Source organism: Branchiostoma floridae, chromosome 8, assembly GCF_000003815.2.
Source record: "Branchiostoma floridae strain S238N-H82 chromosome 8, Bfl_VNyyK, whole genome shotgun sequence".
NCBI classification, from domain to species: domain Eukaryota; kingdom Metazoa; phylum Chordata; class Leptocardii; order Amphioxiformes; family Branchiostomatidae; genus Branchiostoma; species Branchiostoma floridae.
Genome location: NC_049986.1, coordinates 296,188 through 310,996, shown reverse-complemented (window position 1 = coordinate 310,996; position 14,809 = coordinate 296,188). Strand labels below are relative to the sequence as shown.

The 14,809-nt window shown below is 39.4% G+C and overlaps 1 protein-coding gene and 1 long non-coding RNA gene across 2 annotated transcripts in view; one reads left to right on the top strand and one right to left on the bottom strand.

The window, feature by feature from the left end:
• Positions 1 to 14,809, bottom strand: part of LOC118420490 (zinc finger protein 235-like) — a 252,038-nt gene that overhangs the window by 140,416 nt on the left and 96,813 nt on the right. The window lies entirely within an intron of this gene.
• LOC118420571 lies at positions 8,253 to 9,341 on the top strand. Its single transcript, XR_004831751.1, has 3 exons — positions 8,253 to 8,362; positions 8,754 to 8,896; positions 9,185 to 9,341. It is a non-coding gene; the product is annotated as an uncharacterized LOC118420571 (long non-coding RNA).

Genomic DNA, 14,809 nt, shown 5'->3' with positions numbered 1-14,809 from the left:
CAGATGGAGAAATGGCATGCTGCTGTACTTGTATAAAACGTGCTTCAGTAACAGTTTCCTTATAGTGTGGTACAAGCATTTTAATTACTGTGGTGTTTACAAATTGGTTGTGTTGATTGTCTGAAGCTGGCTGAATGAAAATTAATAATGAGGTTGTTTACTCTTTTTGCTGACGTGTCTGACATTGTTTGCGCCTTCCAGATGATCCTTGGGACGATGAAATCAACAGATGAATGGACATTGCAAAACTTCTCCCAGAAACGTTCATCTGCCTATTTCCGGACTAACGGTTCTTCTATACCCTATATTCACTATGATATAAAGTACTAAAGACATACTATCAAGATCTGTAGTGTTGGTAATAAACAGGGCAGTTAAAGGAGTCCTAAACACAACAAGAGGGCGTTCTTTTCCGATAGATAATAATTCTAGGAAGTAAAACATGCATGCTACTTCACATTATACGACAAAATACCCACTATAGCTAGTCTCACACACATCAAAATCATTCAGAATTGTGCTAAACCCCTCAAGTACTCTTTAATTCCATTAAAAAAGCTCAGCCTATGGCTGATTGCAATGTGTCTGACATGGCCTGACAAAAGTTCGTTTACAAGACCAATTTGAGGGGCGTTTATCAAAACTCGTCTTGGTTTGTGCTGTTTGATATCTTATAAACAGTTGACCGTCTTGGTGTGCACATTGCCCCTCATTTATGCCGAAAATATTTACGATAAAGAACGTGTCTTTACGTATAGGCATGGGTATGGTCTGCATATGTTTAGTTACTTTTACATACACACGTCGCGTAGTTCACCACAAGTGAATTTCTGCAAAAATGTTGCTGATTATGAATTTATTGCCACCTTATCTATTGGAAAACACTACCTTCAGGAGTTTAGGACCTCTTTAAGTATGCAAATCTCTGCTACCACTAAATCTATCATATATATGATGCAATTTTACAAAATATTTATATCGACTATGCATTGAGTTAATATTGTTCACTGTCTGAAGCTTAGAGGGAGGGAAGTTTCTTGTAACAACAGGCCTAAAACATTTGAACCGAACTGTATCCTGGTGAGGTGACATATGGTCAATCTGGATTTTGTCCTAGGACTATGAAATCGCAAATACAAAAAAAAAAAAACATCAGGGCGTAGCACCCGTTCCCATCTACAAAAGTAATAGGATATCTATTAGTAATCAGATGCTGGATTAAAAGACTGTTAAGTCAACTTAAGTGTTTTCTGGTGGTTGGGTCTCCGTGACAGCCAAAAGTCGAAGGACTTCCAGCACAATATCTTCTTGTAGAATTCAACCCTAATTAAGGCACATAACGAGATGTGTACACAGCACAATCCCTTTTAAATATATCCACTGGTAGAAACATACCTTTAGCTGGCACCTTCTGGGCAGGAACTGGTCTAGAATGTCTTGGACTAGTACTGTTGTTGTGTACATGCAGGGTGCGGCCTTCAGTAGCTGGTCCGTAATTCCGTGTTACAAACAACGCAGGATTAGTCTTAGTAATACGTACATGGCGAGGTTAATTGTCTGAGGCTGGATATTTGAATTACATCAACATGTATAATCATGATGAAAAGTCTAATCATGATGCAGGTTTCGAAAAACAAGTCAACTGAAGTCAAATTTTATCACACAACAGATGATATATGAATAAGGTAAGACAAAGGGTTGGATACGGCTGCTGTGCGTGGAAAAAGCTAATATCAAGGTTGCGCAATAATTTTGTTGACGTGATTCTGACTTTATCATCATGAAAAGTATAGCCAGCTTATTTTCACTCGGATTTCATCACTATTCATCACTTACAGAAAACATTCATGTGAACGTTTTCAATCCGTTTTCATGCGGTTTTAGCATGATATTAAAAAAAATGTTTCTTAAGAAATTTAAGGTTGAGAATCCAAGATGGCGGATAACTAAACTACAACCACTACATGCTCTCGTTCTTCCCTCGGACCATCAGAGAGTGGAATAATCTAGAGCCTGGTGTGGTGGAGGTCTCTCTCCCGGTTCAAAGCTGAGCTGGCACGGGCTTTGCTGCATTGAGCCACCCAAATACGTCTTGTATATATGTAAATATATGTCTTATCAACCCATTTAACTCACTTGTCCTGCCCGTTACACACATGTACAAAATCGGTTTGTTTTCATTTTCCTTAGCGTTTTTCCCCTTGTCTATTTGTAACGGGCACTTGTGTTTTAACTAACTCATGTGCGATCTGCCGTTAATCGCTATAAATTTGAGGCTTGGCAGTATGAAAGAAGAAGAAACATTTCTCTGACCAATTAGACACGTTGCAGGTTTTGCACACTTGTGTGTCGCTCCTTGGTTGTTTTGAGTATCATATGCATGGGACCTTTAATCAGGAGAATCAAACTGTGCACCCTTCTTTAAACACTTCATAAACAGGGGTAACGGGCGTGTGTGGGCAGTCAATGTAAGAAAAAGCGAGTTGACAAAGTAAAGAACAGTTCAAACAACTCACCTGATTATGGAGAGGTCAAAGGTCAGGTGTCATCTGACGTGTTTTGTGTGAGCTCTCCAGAATTCGCGTTCTGGAAGCTCTCAAGCGGTGCTAACCGTTCTTTTTGAGTTAGTAGTGATACATAAGTGTGTGCTGACTTTCGTCGCTGCCTTGGAATTACTTTCTTTCAATCTTTGGAAGACTTTGTGCCCGTCTTTTGAAGACCAGTGGGAGGGCTACTCCGACAGGAAAGATGACGGCACGTGACGACATTTCAAGGCTCCAAGACACCAATCTTTGGATCAAAATCGACGCGGTCGGTATGCCCAAGTTGTCTGAATTTGATATAGTTGAAGCACTATACAATACTGTTCAGAATGAGCTGGATGATTCCATAAAACCAGAAGAAATCCTAGGCGCACAGTACCTGAGCCAGAAGCGCACCTGGGTAATTAATTTTACATGCCTGGATGCTAAGGCGAAAGCAATCAGCGTAGGTCGAGTAGTTGTCGGTTCAAAATCCTACGGAATCCTGGATTTCCAGAAAACGGGTTTAAGGAAAACCGAAATCAGGATTTCTATCCATGGTATTCCGCATAGTGTATCGGATGATGAGGTTGCACAATGGGTGGACTCGAGAGCTGAAAGGACGACAGAAGTCCTGAGACATCAGAAGAAGAACAGGAATGCGGACTCCCCCTTTCAGCACCTGTACTCGGGCCACAGATTCTGTTATGCGTCGAAGATCACCAACCCATTCCAGCGGTACGGTACCTACAGCATACCTGACTCTACGGATACAGGTTCTCTGATTGACATTGAAGTGACAGTTTTCCACGATGGCCAGCATATCAACTGCAAATCTTGCAAGTCAGAGGACCATGCATTCCACGAATGCCCTCATCGCATCACTTGCCACAACTGCGGAAAAAAAGGTCACACAAAAAAGTGGTGCAGGGCCGAAAGAAGTAATCCATCAAGAGAAAGAAGAGATGTTGAGCAGAAAGTTCAGCAAGGACTCAGAGCTGCCCGGGAGGCGTCCAACTCTCGATCGACTAGTGCTTCAAGAGCAGTCGTTAATAACAAAAATAGTGGAGAAGATCAAGACTGGACAGACTGGGCTTCTGGTGATCCCGATGAGACAGCCGAGAGTCTAGTTACAGGGGACAGTGATGGCGCAGAGAACACTCGGTGTGAGACAGAGTCAATTGCAAACCCCCCACATCAGGAACAAGCCGGTCTCTCTGGTGGAACCAATCAGAGAAGACTTACACGTTCAACGCGCCCAGCGCCCACCAGCACTGAGGACACTAGAGATCAAGGTCAACGGCGTCAACCTGGGACATCAAGGTCAACTAGGAAGAGAAAGAATGTTCTGACTCCGCCTGACAAGTCGAAGCCGGACAAACTGTACAAAGACGACGGTCGCCACAACGATCAGAGGAGAAACAAAGACAATGGGTAGGACTTAGGTCTATCTTCCATCAACACCCATGGTTCGACTACTCACCATCAACACGCGAGGCTTAAGGAAACGAACGGTACGGCGAACTGTTTTTCAATACCTTAAAGATAAGAAGATAGACATTGCTTTTATGCAAGAAACTTACATCAGCAGTGCTGATATAGAGACATGGAAGACAGAATGGGGAGGGATGCTTTACGCACACCCTGGTACCTGTCATAGCAAAGGACAAGTTATTTTGATATCTAAAGGTTCCAACATTAAAAATGTGGAATTTATAGATATATCTGAGAGGGTCATTGGTATAAAATTTATACACCATGGTGAGAAATTTGTTTGTTTCAATGTATATGCTCCTAACAATGTAGTGAGTAAGAAACTGTTCTACAAACAGGTTCTAACTGCAAGAACATTGTTGTGACGGTGAATATTTTATGTTAGCTGGTGATTTCAATACAGTACTCAATCGTGATCTCGACAATGTAGCAGGGAAAGAGCATGATAAAGCAGAGGTTAAATGTTTTAATAATTTGACAGACAACCTTGAACTACTTGACATCTGGAGAGTCTTCCATAGTGAAGACAAGGATTACACATGGTCTAAGAGAAACCCTTTTACAGCCAGGAGACTAGATTATCTCCTGATTAATGACTTTTTGTTTGATAAACTACTGCATGTGAAATCATCTCTTTCCCCTGCAGTGATCATAGAGCTGTTGTATTGGATATGTCTGTAACACAGTTTGACAAAGGACCTTCATATTGGAAATTCAATAATTCATTTCTAAAAGATAAGGTGTTTGTTGATCGTGTTAATGAAATCATAGGAAACATCCAAGAAGGCCTTAGTGACTCTGTGATCGAAGATAAACAGTTAATATGGGACATCTGTAAGAGTAAGATAAAAACTTTCTCAATTAGTTACGGGAAACAAAAGGCTCTTGAAAAACGATCCAAACACAACATAATTGATGAAAAATTAGAACGGCTGGAAAAACAATTAGCTTCCGATCCAAAGAATTTAACTTTACAGCAACAGGTGCACGACACAAAGGCTGAGTTTGAAGCATTAGCCCTTCACGAGGCGCATGGTGCACAAATCCGCTCAAAAGTTAAATGGATTGAGGAAGGAGAAAAAAACACAGCCTACTTTCTTCGACTTGAGAAGTCACGTGCCATACACAATGTTATTACAAGCCTCAGAACACCTGACGGTCACATAATAACAGATCAAAATAAATTATTGGAACAACAAGTCGATTACTATAGAAAACTATACAGTAAAAACGACGATTTCGACATAGAAAGCTTTGATGACTTTATTACAGACGTAAATTTTCCGACGTTGTCTGACATGCAAAGTAAATCTTGTGAAGGGTTGTTTACTATGACGGAATGTACATCTGCTCTACGTAACATGACAAATTGCAGTCCCGGCCTAGATGGCCTTACTACTGACTTTTATAAAGTCTTTTGGAGCAGAATAGGATCTATGGTTTTGAACTCACTAAATGAGGGCTACACGAAGAACCAGCTTTCTTCCACTCAACGTAAAGGGGTTATATCCTTACTCTTTAAAGGTGGTGAACACCAAGATTTAAGTAGAGACCAGCTGTCTAACTGGCGACCTATCTCAATCACAAATACGGACTACAAAATAGGTGCAAAGATATTAGCAAGTAGATTACAGAACATTATCTCTCACATTGTTGGACCAGACCAAGTTGGATATATCAAGGGACGTAGTATTTTGAATAACATACGAGCCATAGATGACATAATTTGCTTTACTAGAGATTCTAATGTTCCAGGTGCCATTCTCTTCTTAGATTACAGCAAAGCCTTTGATACTATTTCCAAAGACCTCATTATAAAAGTTCTTGAAAAGTTCAATTTCGGTTCAGATTTTGTTCAGTGGGTAAAGGTATACACTAATAATGCCCGTAGTTGTATCAATCATTGTGGTCATATCTCTGAATGGTTTGATCTGGGAAGAGGTGTACGTCAAGGATGTCCCTTGTCTTCTCTTCTGTTTATTCTAGCCACAGAGCTCTTTGCTCTTAAAGTCCGCCAGTCTTCCGAAATCAAAGGTATTACATTATCTGGGCTTGGCGACTCCGATGTTGAATCTCGAATTTTTCAATATGCAGATGATACTGAACTGATACTTGGTGACAAAATTTCTATTGATAGAAGTTTAGATATTATTAGACATTTTTCCGTTTTTTCTGGTCTAGTTTTGAATAAAGGAAAAACAGTAGCCATGTGGCTAGGCCCTTGGAGACACTGCTCTGAACAAGCTAGTGGGCTAAAATGGTGCACCACAGCAAAATGTTTAGGGATTGTTTTCTCATCTGCATGTTGTGCCTCTGAAGTAGAAGTAAATTGGAGCAAAAAATACTGTAAGATGAAAAACATTTTATCATCTTGGGCTTCACGCAACCTTAGTCTTATAGGAAAAATAACAGTGCTCAAAAACCTTGTAGCTTCACAACTGTCTTACAGTTTTGGTGCACTTATACCACCGGATAGCTTCTTAAAGGATGTTAATTTGATGTTTTACAGATTTATCTGGAAAAGAGATAGAGTAAAGCGTAATGTGATGGTTCAAGACTATTCAAAGGGAGGATTGAAAATGATAGATATAAGAATAATGCACAAATGTTGTTTATTACGATCGATAAAAAAATTGTTATCCGGTAGTGAAACTCCTACTCCTACATGGAAGAAGATACAACTGTATTATTTTAAGAAGTTAGGACCTGATCTTTGTATATTGAGACATAACTGCTCGGCAGTCCATGTGTCATCTAAAGATTCACTGTTGCCCTTTCCTCTCTATTACCGTAAACTCATACTTACTTGGTATGAAATGAAACCTGTACAGAATGTCAATGATATTGAGGTAAATCAAGTAAATTGGCAATTGTTATGGAACAATGCTTGTATAAGTTACAAGGGCAACATGCTTTATTTTAAGAAATGGATTAGACGACATATTCTTTATGTAAATGATATTGTGGATGATCAGGGTAACTTTATATCTTTTGATGATGTAAAAGCTATTGTTGGTAATGATGCACATGTATTACTACAGTATCATGCTTTAATCAATTCAATTCCCAAACAATGGAAAGGTGTTTCTCGATTAGACAACGAAGATTCTCCTAGTATCAAACTTTGTGGTAAAGACATCCGCTTACTAGACTCTATCTTCTTTAAGAATTTCTGTATCATGCAATACCAAGCAGTCCCAGTCTCACAGAATTTCTGGGAGAAACGATTTCCTATGTACGATTTTCGTTCCATTTCTTGGCATGTACTATGGAAATCTCCCTTCTTGACCACTAAAGAACCCAAACTTATTAGTTTGCAATGGAAGATCTTGCATAATATTTATCCGACCAAAATACTGTTGCATAAGATGAGAATTGTAGAAAATAATAAGTGTATTTTTTGCGATATTATAGAATATATAGAGCATTTTTTCTTTGACTGTAAAATTGTTAAACCATTATGGGATTATGTGGAAAGTTTGTTTAGTTATTCCATATCTCTCACTGTACATGACATTATTTTTGGATACAACCCTCATATGTTAAACAAGTTTCGGTACATCAATGAACTGCTGCTAGTTGCGAAACTATCCATTGTAAAATATAAGTCTACAGTGTCATCCCCGAATTCACTATGTCAAGATGCAGAAATCATTGTGAAAATTTTCAAATCAGAATGTATTCTTAGAAATATGATATAAGCTACACATTGTACAGCCTTCTGTGACATGTAATAAAGTGCCGTGACGAACACGGAATCAGGAAAAAAAAAAAAAAAAAAAAACTCACCTGATTATATGTGGGACTGTATGTACATGTATTTGGGGGGTTCTTCACTGAGTACTGTACAGTATATTGACAACAAAACACAAGTGTGCGCAACTTTCAACGTTTTATCTGGTAAGAGAAATGTTTGTTAACTTCAGTTCTATCGTAGGTGTTCAGTCTGTTGGTTTTCTGTACAGTTTGCTAATTAGCACGTGTCAAACATTAAGATACCATTTCCTTTCATAAACATTTGAGTGTATTCTTTTCAAAGTTGTCTTCTCTTTGTTAGTCTGTATGACACACATTAACCATTGACAGACACGTTTCATACAAAATCGTGAGATTGTATTCGTTTCACAGTTGTCTTCTGCTGATCTGGTGAGGGTAACACGGCCATATCATCATTATTGGCAGACAATAAGCTAAGTCAGTATCAAAGTCTACAATGGCTCATTTGCATACTTGTCTTACACCTTGGAGTATATATTTCCATCCCCGCGAGCCCTCCTCATTCATTCCCGCCAGCCGCGACCTCAGAGTGACATCATGCCGTAATAATCTACATATCTATAAATTTTGTAAGTATCAAACTCTTACAAACATGTTTTGTGAATTTTGATTCAGTATTCTCAATCGCTTTTACTTTGTTTCTGTACGTACCCTAGACGTCGGATGTGGAATACATGTAGAGATGGACTTGTTTGTGATGAATTGTTCAAAACGTGCAAATTACTCGTAATTCATCGCTTCTAATAGTAACACGTTGCCTAATCCAAAGAAAGACTTTCAAACAGAACAGGGAAAGTTTATTGTGTTAGCTATACATAGCCATGTGAAAAGTGATTTCCTTCCCGCCGATTATTCACTGCAGTTTGGCAGATTTGTAGACTTAAAGCTTACCACAACGATACAACTGAGTTAGATATTTCCTCCGAATAATCGTGATAATTTTTCCCCTCCCTACATCAGCTGAAGCTACACCATGAAGCTGTTTGTCTGCATGATGCTGGTGACCATGGTTGTCATGGCAACGCTGATCGACGACTCCGAGGGATGGAGGCGTCGGCGCAGGCGCAGAAGGAACGGTAGAAGTCTTTATGTCGATGCAGATGGTACGTTGGTGATCACACATATCCAGACAGACATTTTGATTTTATCTACACTAATTCTGCCACGGGTAAGTAGAAATAATGAATAGCTCAAAGCGAAAAAGGGCTTCGTTTGAATTGATGTATTGTACCACACAAGCATTGCTGTGTCAGTGTCTACTATACTAGTCTAGTACTCTTGACGAATGCATTTCTGCACTACGCATAGAACCAGTGCCATCCCAAGATAACGTGATATCATAATTTGTCTCTGGCTTTCTCTTGATATCTGTCTTTCCTTTACCCATCCAGCTGACTCAGAGTTGAGGGGGGTTGTGGAAGAGGCGAGGTCGCTCCTGGAGGAACTTGATGAGGCCAGTGAAGACTTGTATACACAAGGACTAGAGAAGGAGGAAGTGGAGAACATACTCGTGGATCAGGAAGAATATGAAAAAAGAAGAAATCATCCTTGTTGCATAAGTGGATAAATATTCAAATACAATTCAATCTCTACAACTGGATAAAAAACGGATATTTACTTCCGGACGTTTCGAGTGACATCCATCACTCTTCTTCAGCAAAAGCAGAATGAACTAGTCAGAACAATTCAATACCAGTGCAGTTAACTAGAAAAACTGGTTTGACCACTGAATCGTTAGGATCATATGCAAAAGGTTACACAAATGTAAATCATGTTAGGATAGTTCCTATGGTCAGACAATACCATAGGAAAAAAAACTATTGTCCTTTGTGGTGCAAGGCGGGGTCCCATGTACTGGAAAGTTCTACGCGCAGTCCTCCCTTCCTGTTTAAGGTGGGGTTGTAGATCCGCTCGTAGATGGCCTCCTTAACCCTCAAACACCCGAGTGGGGTCCATTTGGACCCCAGGCGTACATTTTGAAGTGCCATTTGAACATTTTTCATCTGAAGAAAAAATCCTTCCGTGACTTTGTCAGTCAATATGTCTTATACCTTCTCCTAAGTTTTCGTAAGGATTGGTACAATAATGTGGAAATTACAAAGAAAGTTTGTGTTCCATCCCTCTGGGGTCCAAACGGACCCCAGCAAAAATGTGCATTTTTTAAAACAAACTTTGGAGGCTAACTCCTTAACCACTCACAGTATGGCTACCAAACTTTCAGACATTAATAAGAATGTGAACCTAATTCATCACAAAAATTTCAGTGTCATCAACATGTAATGTGACGACATTATGACGTCATTTGCCTAATCAGGGCGGCCATCTTGGATTTTGACCAATGACGTCATGAAATTAGCATAAATTATAAATTTTAAGTCATGAAAATTACATTGAATTTCATAGAATTCAATTGTTGTCAGAAAACAGGTGTAGTTTACCAAGAAAACCTTGTGTAAATTGAAATGGTCAAATTTTGGCAAGCATATGCCTGTTAGAATATGGTTGCCATGGCAACCCCCAAAAATGATAAACTTACTTTATTGACTAAAAACTTTTGCAAACAGTATTTTGTGATAAATTATCAAGTTTCGTAGCTTTAGCTCTAGCCGTTCATGAGTTATGTGATATAAATGTTGCTGAGGGCCTCAAATTTCCCCTATCTGGTCGGAATAGGTTTAGTGCAAAATGTGGTCCTTCTGAACTTTTGCATAAATTATGATAATGAGTTGGAATTTGCAACACCTTAACGTCTCAAAATCTTCCTCTTACATTGACGAAGCAATGTATATACAATGATCACCGATAAGAAATGGTACTGAGCTTTTTTATGAACAAAACATTTTGGGGTCCGTTTGGACCCCACTCGGTCATTTTAGTCGCAAAAAAAGGTCGGGTGCTTGAGGGTTAACACCCCGTTCGTACCACCGTGGTTCGCGGTCAAGAATGTCTGTAGTATCCAGTCTGAAGGAATGTCCTTGGTGTAGCTGAGTGTGGTGGTAGATGGCAGAAGAGTATCCACTTGCTGTAGCCCTGCAGTGTTGTTTGTACCTTGCCTTCAGTGGTTGACTGGTTTCTCCAATGTAGGTGTCGTTGCACTGTGGACCTTCACACTTAAGTCTGTAGATGACGTCAGACTTGGTGCCTTTCTGTACACGGTCCTTTGGATGGACCAACTTCTGTCTGAGGGTGGAGTGGGGTTTGAAGTTGGTAGCAATGTTGAAGTTCTGTAGGATTCGCCGGAGACATACCTTAAACAGGAAGGGAGGACTGCGCGTAGAACTTTCCAGTACATGGGACCCCGCCTTGCACCACAAAGGACAATAGTTTTTTTTTCCTATGGTATTGTCTGACCATAGGAACTATCCTAACATGATATACATTTGTGTAACCTTTTGCATATGATCCTAACGATTCAGTGGTCAAACCAGTTTTTCTAGTTAACTGCACTGGTATTGAATTGTTCTGACTAGTTCATTCTGCTTTTGCTGAAGAAGAGTGATGGATGTCACTCGAAACGTCCGGAAGTAAATATCCGTTTTTTATCCAGTTGTAGAGATTGAATTGTATTTGAATATTGCTTACCTGGATGTCTAACCTTCATAAACGTAAGTGGATAAATAGATATGAAGTCCATACATAGATAGCAACCTTTAGGGCCAGGAAAGTTTGATGTGTTCCGGGTTGGTGGAACGAGACTTAGTGTAGTTAGTTTGATTTACTGCGTTTTGAAACGATACAACCTGCCTCAAAATGAAGGAAATTTCAACTTAAACGATAACAAGTATTTCAGCATAGCATTTGCCAAAACATCTGTATCTGTATCTATATAGCCGGTATAACCGCCGTTCGGCGTAACACACCAGTTGTGTGGCAACATTTGCGAAGAATGAAGCTATATTCGTTGGTATGATAGAAGTGTATTACTTTCACATTTTAGATAAGTGTTAAATATGAATGTAGCTAAACAATAAACGCAAAGCGACGAATAAAGATAACGTTTTGTTACATGACAGAAACTAGAAACTGATCCTGATTAAAGGTTATCATTATAATATATACATATAAATGTGGTCTTCTTCTTCTTACCGACGTCACCGTTGTTATTTACCAAATAAAGTTAGATATATTTGATGGAAGGTTTACATATTGTAGTTTACAAGTAAAAACTTCTCAGTTCTGCACAATTGTTTTGTGTTGATTTTTTCATAGCACATTAGTTTCTAGTTCAATATGTCTTTGACATATTACTAGCATGTTAACAAATTACCCTATACATGTCTTAGGGAACATTTTGTATCTTATATTCATGAAGTTAACGGAATAGAAGGAGAAGTAGATGTTCCTATATTTCAGAGAAATATCGTTTCAATCATATGTATATTGTCGTGACTCATTTGGTGCAATATATGAGAAGTGAAATATTACAAAATATTCCTAGAGAAACTTAGTTAACTTATTTCTTACGCTTTTCACGAAGACTCTTACAAAGATTTTGCATTTTACAGTTCACTTAATTTAATTACAGTAACCCATAGAGGAACTTAGAACTTTATTGAATGACACCTGTACAGGATACAGTGTATGGCAACTTGTACATACAATACATACATACATACAGAACAGTTTAACTACATGAGTTACTAGTATCTAATAATCCATGAAACTAATCTATTTTACACATGGTATGTAGTATTGGCAATCAGGCTAGCATTATGTGCTGGTTCAGGACAGCATAATATTGTCTCGTTTTTTAAATGAGTTATATATAAATTGACCGACATAGGCAGATATATCAGCAGGACATGGTAGTAACATATAAAACATTTCTGTCTTATTAGGTGGTAACATTGTGTCAGCTTTGTATTTGATAGACTGTAACAATTCTTGTCTCTCTCTTTCATAAGTTGGGCAATCCATTATAAAGTGGGATTCATTTTCAATATTATCATGGCATGTTGGACAAAATCTCTCGCTGGCTGGTGTGTTGTGATGTCTACCCTTTTCGATTTGTAGGGAGTGGGAAGACGATGGACAGGTGTGATTATGTGTTCTATACATTCCATTCAAGGTGTCTCTTTTAACACAAAAACAAATAAAAAAATATTTTCACTGCCATAAAGCCATATCTACACTTTCTTTACTTTGTATACATAAGACTGAAGACAATGAAGACTGAAGTATGGGAGGAAAACACCTCGACCTAACCATTTGAAGTACATGGATCGAAAGCGACACCTACTAATCGATTGCAGTACTGCAGCATCATTCACATTGAAGTCTTGCAGTACTGCAACTAATTAATAGGGGTCGCTTGTGATCCATGTAAAAATTCCAATAGGACAAACTAGGATCCCAGACCATACTGCATGCAAAGACGCCGTGACTTCTACAACACCCCATTTAATTAATTTCTTCTATTTTCATATTTTTAAATCTAACAGTTGTGAACCTCAGCGGAGACAGAGAACTGCCAGAAAAGAAACAAGGTGGAATGGGTCACTACCCTGAGCCGTTTTTTCTTTTCCAACTGTATATTTTGGCCCTGGTATTGATCCCAAATGACGAAACGTTGTTAAAATTTGTATAGATATATATTTGATATTTGGTCAAAGGATCCAAGTAAAAATTTTGGCAGAAATCCGTTCAGTTGTTCAATGTTTGATTTAACCCGGTGTGACAGCGATCTCGCCCCCCCGTAATCTCGCCCCCCCGGGGGCGAAATCACTAGCGATCTCGCCCCCCCGGGGCGAAATCACTAGCGATTTCGCCCTCCCCGGCTAGTGATCTCGCCCCCCTACCTCGCCCCCCTTTAGCGATTTCGCCCCCCCCCCCCCAAAAAAAAACTGGTTTACATGACATTTTAGAAGTTGATTGGTATAAATCACAAAATGTAGTTTCAGAATGACATAAGTACACGAGTTTGATACATAATTCCATTCATAGTATCAATATTAACGTAATTACATGGTAATAAGATAGCTGAACTTGTTTCAGACAAGGAGGGTTGGGTCCCTTGTATTCCCATTATTGCATATACCTGAGTCTTGACATAAGATGTATTTCATTGTATTCACCTGTCCTCAAGCAACCTATATATCTCCAATATGAAGTCTCTACCATGAAGTGACCACAAAAGAACTATGTAATGTCTTTATTAATTATGCAAATATTAGGTATTAATTAGAATAACGCACATTTTGGTATATGCACCTGGCCAAGGGATATCTTCACCTCCAACATGACTGTTTTTCTAGTATTTAGGAACTGATGCATTTACCCGTGTTTCTTAAGACAGGTACTTTACCAGTGTTTGTGTAGCATTTAGCAACAGCTATATCAACTTGCGCGTAGATAGTGTTTATAATGAGAAACTATTATTCACGTGTGTTTTTGTTAGTGCTTTGGAAATGTTTCCAGCACAAGAAAGAAAACACTGTAACAAATTGAAAACATATAGCTGACGTATTCCGTACCATAGACGGTGTTGATTTATACGTTCGCAGTAGCACTGTTTTTATGCCACCTCAGCTGCAAAAATTGTCTTTTTCATTTCAACGTCATGCTTGCACCGAACAATATAGTATCGACTTTCGAGGTATGACATCTTACGGTACGGTAATAAGGTGCCATATAGGTACCAGGTAACACACCATATACGTTACTCCCCAGGTGCAGTATAGTACCAGGTAGCACACCTGTAATATGTAGTAGCCAGCTGCTCGGGGGGGGGGGGGGCGAAAACCCTAAAGGGGGGCGAAAACGCTAGTGATCTCCCCCCCCGGGGGGGCGAAATCCCCGGGGGGGGGGGGCCAAAACCCCCGGGGGGGGGGGGGAAAACCCTTTTACACCGGTTTTTTCAAAAGCCCCAAAAACGGGGGGAAGTTTCCCCTTTGCCCCCCCTGGGATTACCCTTACCCCAAAAACCGATTTGGCCCGAAAAAAGTTTCCCCTTTCCCCCCCCTTGAAAACCCGGAAGGGTTTTTGTAAACCTTTTCAACCCCTAATCCAAAAAAAGG